At 35.9% G+C, this 7,682-nt stretch overlaps 1 pseudogene; it reads left to right on the top strand.

Moving 5' to 3' along the window:
- Positions 1-6,151: 6,151 nt before the first annotated feature.
- LOC118534942 (U4 spliceosomal RNA) lies at positions 6,152-6,367 on the top strand (annotated as a pseudogene).
- The last annotated feature ends 1,315 nt before the right edge of the window (positions 6,368-7,682 follow it).

Below are 7,682 nucleotides of genomic sequence, written 5' to 3'. Positions count from 1 at the left end.
AATGAAAATCTAATATTATGGCTGAATGTAGGAAGAGTTTAATAAATACCCAGATTTCTTATCTTTTCCCCTGTGTTTTGTATTTACCAAAATGATCTTTAACATATTTTTATGTTTTTTTTCAGTATATATATAACTTTGAATCACTCTGGCATCTCTTTCTTGTTTTTATTTTATGCTTATCTAAACTAAATTAATGTTTTTTTTTTTTATTGTGATGTGTGCTGATGCTTATTATAGTTTCTTCCTAAAAGTATTAAATTCTGGATTTTCACCCTAATTATACTTCTGAGCAATATTGTCTTAGACCTATTGAGTTCTTATTTTTGATTTTGCTTATTTTCAACAAAAGGATATCCTAGGCATTTCTTTGCTGTCTGTTATTATAAAATTAAGAAGCCTACTGAAAAGTATCTACTATTGTATCCTTTGGTTATGCTAGACGGGAATTGTTTTGTTAGCTATTGTGTTATTTCTTTTCTCTTCATATCACTTCTCTTCATCATACCTTTCTTTGTAAAAGCTAGTCCAAAGAAATTTTGTTGAAACAAGCTTTTTAAAAATTTTCTGGGGTTAATCAGGACATTTCAAGGAAATAAAATGTCCTTCTCCTGCTCTAAAATATTTAGGTGTGCTAAATAATTATCAGACTCCTTATCATGGCTTTCTGATGCAAACTTAACATTTCCTCCTTTATCCCGATATGTCTTTACACATATATCTGACCCAAGCCAAATTGGTGTGTTCCTGTACCTCATATTCCGTTTATATTTGCCCACTACTGTATCTTTTAGAATATCCCCTCCTAACATGGGATTTTTTGTCCCATTCATGCTACTCATCAAAATGTTATTCACTTTCCCCATTTAATTCACATCCTAAAGTGATTAGATTTGCAGTCAGTGTATTTGACTTATGACCTCTAACCAATTCTAACATTCTGGAAGTGACAAAACAGAGAAAATATTTAATAAAAAAGAATTACCAATTGGGCTTATGGCATGATACAGTATCTTAATAGCAAACACTTAAATAATTGAATGAAATTTTAGCTGTCCAAATAGTTTTTTTTCTGATATGAGAAAGATGGTTTCTCTGTTCCTTTTGGATCTGGCTAATATAAATGTCAGTTAAAATCAAAGCTTAAAAAATGAGAGTACCAAGTGGTGTCAACGTCATGGCAACATAAGATATCTCTTGTTTTGGTCCCTTCTTTAACAACTAAAATCTGGCATCCATCATCTCTGTGGGAGTCATGGGATTTAGCACCAAATGTCAAGGAGTCTCACCCAACTGTGCATCAAGTAATAAGCAGATAGACTATAGTATGGCTTGTGGAATAGCCAGAAGCCTATGGGCCAGCTCTATCCACTCTTGGCCACAGTCTGGCAGGACCTGGAAAGTGCTGACTTGGATAGAAACCCATGGGTGAGAGAGCCTTTGTAGAAGTCCAGATTTCCATGGAGGGAAAAAAAAAAAAAAAGGGTTTAGATGCATGAGAGTGTGGATGAAGAATTTATCAGTGTCACTCCTCTCCAGAAGGTAGCACAGCATAGAGAAAGAGGAAGCTGGGGATCTCCCCCATGGGGGAAATAGAGAGTGGTGGGTGAGTACCCAGCTTTCCTGGCTATGAAGGACACTACTAAAGAAATCTGTTTCTCCCTGATAGTACCTAGAATATTAAAGTGGAAGCTCCATGACTGGGAGGAGGGAGAAGATCAGGAAAGAGGAAAATAATATCAGAGGGCATTAAAGGAATGTGGTTCCTGCTGAGTCTTTTCTGGACTCCAGCAGGAAGACTGCCCATGAAGTACTGGGAAAACTTCAACCAAGAATTCCCTCAGCTGGCCCACAGGCATCCCCAACACCCTGAGTGCCCAAACCACACCTCTTCTCTACTCTGTGGCTAGCTCCTTCTGTGCATTTCTGAGGTGGCAGTGAGAATAGCTCAGGCAGACAAGGAGTATGCACAGAAAACAGTCCAGGGTCTGTGAACAAGGGAGAAATCACAATCTTTAGTTGTAGTGCCATCTTTGGGAAAGCAAAAAAGAGGTTTCCAGCAGATGGCCTGGCATGTTGTAAGATAGAAAGAAGACATACAAGCATAAGAATTCTTCTACACAAGGGAGCAAGAATTGTGGAACAGGTGTATCCATAAAGGTGGGAGAAAGTGTCAGAATATATAGCAGGACCAATGAAAATATCTCTCACCTAAAAGCAGTTAATAAAGATTGAAGGAGTTGACTGCAACTTCAAATGCAAAAGCAGCAATGAAAACTTCCAAGGAACATGAAGAATCAAGGAAACATAACATCACCAAAGATCTCAATAATCCTTTAGGAAGCAAACTCAATGAGATGGAGATTGGTGATTTAAGCAATAAAGAATTAAAAATAGAGTAGAATAGAATCCTCAAAATATTTTGAAGAAACTCAATAAGCTACAAGAAAATACAAAAATGAAATCAGGAAAAGAATACATGAAAAACATGAGAAATTTAACAAAGAGATAGAATTCTTACCAAACAAAAATTCTGCGGCTGAAATATCCAATGAATGAAATGAAGGATGCAGTAAACACGATCAGCATTAGAATAGCTGGCTGGAAGAATAAGTGAGTTAGAGGATAGGAATTTTGAAATAACCTGGTCAGAGGAAAACAAAGAAAAAATAATGAAAAAGAGTGAGGAAAGCCTCAATAATCTGTGGAACACCATCAGAATCATTTGAGTTTTAGGAAAGAAGAAGAAAAATCATTTTAAAAAAAGCACTGAGGGGGCGCCTGGGTGGCTCAGTCGTTAAGCGTCTGCCTTCGGCTCAGGTCATGATCCCAGGGTCCTGGGATCGAGCCCCGCATCGGGCTCCCTGCTCAGCGGGAAGCCTGCTTCTCCCTCTCCCACTCCCTCTGCTTGTGTTCCCTCTCTCGCTGTGTCTCTCTGTCAAATAAATAAAATCTTTAAAAAAAAAAAAAAGCACTGAGAACTTCTCAAACCTGTGAAGAGATTGGACATCCAATTTCATTAAGATAATATATCAACTCATTATTTCAATCCAACATTATCTTCTCTGAGGCATGTTATAATGAAACTGACAAAATCAAAGACAAACAATCCTAAAAGCAGCAAAAGAAAGATTGTAACCTACAGAGGAACCTCCATTGGATGATCAGCCAATTTCTCAACAGAAACCATATAGGCTGAGAGATAGTGGGATGATACACTAGAAGTACTAAAATAAGAAAAATTGTCAGCCAATAATACTCTATTCAACAAAATTATTCTTCAGAAATGTAGGAGAAATAAAGTCTTACCCAGACAAACAAAAGCTGATAGAGTTCATCACAACTAGAACTGCCTTACAAGATATGCTGAAAGTTCTTTAACTGAAAAGGTGCTAATTAGTAACATGAAACTATATACAAAATATACAACACACTAGTAAAGGTAAATGTACAGTCCAATTCAGAAAATGCTCATTCTTTAATATGTTGGTGTGTTAACCTCACAACTATTGTATAAAGATTAAAAGAAAAGAGTATCAAAAATAACCATAGCTACCATAATTTATTAATGAATACACAATATAAAGAGGTAAGTTGTGACATTAAAAACACAAAAGGGTGGCACCTGGGTAGCTAGTCAGTTAAGCATCCAACTCTTGGTTTTGACTCAGGTCATGACCTTATGGGTCGTGGGATCAAGCCCAGGTTGGGCTCTATGCTCAGTGGGGAGTCTGCTTGAAGATTCTCTCCCTCTGCCCCTCCTCCCACTCTCACACGTGCTTTCTCTGTCTCAAATAAGTCAATCTTAAAAAAACTCAAAAGGTGAGCGTATAAGGATAGAATTTTTATATGCAATAGAATTTAAGTTGCTATCAACTTTCAAAAGATTGTTTTATGTAAGATGTTTTATGTAAGCCTCATGGTAAAAACAAAGCATGGTAAACACTTATAGCAGATTCACAAAAGATAGAAGGGAATCAGAGCATAATACTATGAAAAAACTGTTCCACAAAGGCAGTCAGCAAGAGAGGAAAAAAGAACAATGGAACTACCAAACAAAGCAATAAGATGATATTAATAGGTCATTAAATATCAATAACTACTCTAAATGTAAATGGATTGAATTCTTTAATCAAAAGGCAGAGTGGCTAGATGGATAAAAAAGACAATTATATGCTGCCTACAAAAAACTTCAGATTTAAAAGCACACATTGGCTCAAAGTGAAGGGCTGGAAAAATATATTCCATACAAGTGGAAGCCAAAAGAGCTGGGGTATCAACACATAATATTAGAAGTCCTAGATGGAATAATAAGGCAAGATAAAGAAATACAAGGCATCCAAATCAGAAACCAAAAAACTGTTGGAAGTAATCAATAAATTCAGTAAAATTGCAGGATATAGAATCAATATACAGAAATCAGTTGCTTTTTTACACACTAATAAAGATGGCTGAAAAATAAATAAAGAAAATAATTTTATTTACAATAACATTAATAAGATAAATTACTTAGGAATAAATTTAACCAAAGAAGTACAGGATCTATACACTGAAAACTACAAGATTTTGGTGAAAGAAATTTAAAAGCATACAAGTAAATGGAATGACATCCCATGTTCATAATCAGAAAAATCAATATTGTTAAAATGTTCATAGACCCCAAAACATCTACAGATTCAATGTACTTGCTATCAAAGTTTCAATGGCAGTTTTTACAGATATAGAAAAAAAACAATCTTAAAACTTATGTGGAACCACAAAGACCCCAAATAGCCAAAGTAATCCTGAGGAAGAAGAAAAGAGCTAAAGGCTTCAAACTTCTTGATTTTGAACTATACTACAAAGCTATAATAATCAAGACAGTATGATACTGATATCAAAATAGATACATAGACCAATAGAACAGAATAGAGACCTGAGAAATAAGCTCTTGCGTGCATGTTCAGCTAATATTTGATAAGGGAGTCGAGAATACTCAATGAGGAAAGGGTAGTCTCTTCAATAAATGTTGGGGAAACTGAATAACTACAAGCAGAAAAATGAAATTGGACCCCTATCTTTCACCACTCATGAAAGCTAACTTATAATGTATTAGAGATATAAAACTGGAGAACTAGAGGAAAACAGAGGGAAAAACTTCCTTAGCATTGGTCTTGGCAATGATTTATTTTTGCACATGACACCAAAAGCACAAGCACAAAAGCAAAAATTGTCAAGTGGGACTACATCAAACTAAAAAAGAAAAAAAATAAATAACAAAATGAAAAGTCAATTTATAGAATGGGGGAAAATATGTGCAAGCTACATGTCTAATAAGGTGTTAATATCCAAAATATATAAAGAACTCATAAAACTCAATCACAAGAAAAGCGAAGACTTTGATTAAAAAATGGGTGGAGGAATTAAATAAGACATTCTTCCAAAGAAGGGATATGAATGGACAACATATACAAGAAAAGATGCTCAGCAAAACTTGTCATCAGGGAAATGAAAATCAAAATCACAATGAGATATCACCTCACACCTGTTTGAATGGCTATCATCAAAAGGAACAAGAGATAATATGTGTTGGAAGGATGTAGAGAAAAGGGAACACTTGTGCACTCTTGGCAGGAATATAACTTGGTGCAGCCACTATGGAAAATAGTATAAAATTTCCTCAAAACATCAAAAATAGAACTACCATATAATCCAGCAATTCCACTTTTGGGTTTATATCCAAAGGAAATAAAAACAGGATATCAAAGAGATAGCTGTAGTCCATGTTCATTTCAGCATTCTTCATAACAGTAAAGATATGGAAACAACCTAAATATCCATCACAGATGAATGGATAAAGAAGATGTGAGACACACACACATGCACACATACGCGCACATGCACAGACACGTGCACGCACACACACACACACACACAGAGTCAGAAATATTCAGAAAAGTGAAAGAAGGAAACCCTGACATTTGTTACAACATGGATAGGCCTTGAAGGCATTATGCTAAGTAAGATAACTCAGAGAAAGACAAAACTGTACTGTATAATTTATATGTGGAATCTAAAAAAAAGCTGCACTTGTAGAAGTAGGGTCGAAAGGTAGTTATTAGGATCTGGGGGGAAGGGAAATTGGGAAGCTGTTGTTCAAACTTGCAATTAGAGCTTTGCGCAGTGGCAGTATCGTAGCCAATGAGGTTTATGCGAGGCGCGATTATTGCTAATTGAAAACTTTTCCCAAACTTGCAATTAGAAGATGAATAAGGTCTGGGGATCTAATGCACAGCAATGTGATTATAGTTGCCAACACTGTAATATATACTTGGAAGTTACGTAAATACTAGATCATATTTTGAATTTATTTTTTCTTTTTTAAAAAATTTTTTAAGTAGACTTCATGCTGGGCCTACTGGAGCCCAACACGGGGCTTGAACTTGCAACCTCCACATCAAGACCTGAGCTGAAAGCAAGAGTTGGATGCTTAAGGGACTGAGCCACCCAGGTGCCCTGCAAAGATACTGGATCTTAAATGTTCTCAAAAAAATAAAAAAATAAAAAATAAAAAAATAATAATTATGTGAAGTGATGAAAGTTATTAGCTAACACTACAGTGGTAATCATATTGCAATGTATAAATGTATCAAATCAACATGTTGTACACCTTAAACTTGCACAAGTTTATGACATGTTATATGTCAATTATCCAAAAGATTAAAAAAATGAAAGTACAATTAATGTACCCAAAACACGATTGAAATATATAGCTAGAAATGTGGAAAGGAAACTATTACCTAATTTATATTAAAAATAGATAGCAAGACACAGATGTAGTGAAAGAAGGGCCATATGCACCCCAATGTTCATAGCATCAATGTCCACAATAGCCAAACTGTGGAAAGAGCAGAGATGCCCTTCAACAGATGAATGGATAAAGAAGATGTGGTCCATATATACAATGGAATATTACTCAACCATCAGAAAAGATGAATACCCAACTTTTAAATCGATGTGCATGGGACTGGAGGAGATTATGCTAAGTGAAATAAGTCAAGCAGAAAAAGTCAATTAACATATGGTTTCACTTATTTGTGGAACATAAGGAATAGCATGGAGAACATTAGGAGAAGGAAGGGAAAAATGAAGGGGGGGAAATCGGAGGGGGAGAGGAACCATGAGAGACAATGGGCTCCGAGAAACAAACTGAGGGTTCTAGAGGGGAGGGGGGTGGGAGGATGGGTTAGCCCAGTGTTGGGTATTAAGGAGAGCACGCATTGCACGGAGCACTGGGTGTTACACGAAAACAGTGAATCATGGAACACTACATCAAAAACTAATGAAGTACTGTATGGTGACTAACATAACATAATAAAATTAAATTAAATTTTAAAAAAAAAGAAATAAAAAGCATCTGCCTTCGGCTCAGGTCATTGATCCCAGGGTCCTGGGATCAAGCCCTGCAGCTGGCTCCCTGCTCAGCGGGTAGCCTGTTTCTCCATCTCCCTCTGCTGCTCCCCCTGCTTGTGCTTTCCCACTCTCTCTCTCAAATAAATGATTGAAATCTTTAAAAAATATGTATAGCTCTCCATCAAAAAAACAAAAGTATCTGTTGGCACATGATACCTTTAAGTTACATGTGGATACATATTATGTTTGGCATATCCTAGCATCCTTATTAATGTCTCATTAATATAATT

This window comes from Halichoerus grypus, chromosome 9 (assembly GCF_964656455.1).
Source record: "Halichoerus grypus chromosome 9, mHalGry1.hap1.1, whole genome shotgun sequence".
NCBI classification, from domain to species: domain Eukaryota; kingdom Metazoa; phylum Chordata; class Mammalia; order Carnivora; family Phocidae; genus Halichoerus; species Halichoerus grypus.
The sequence above is the reverse complement of the archived record's forward strand: the minus strand, read 5'-3'. Positions and strand labels throughout refer to the sequence as shown.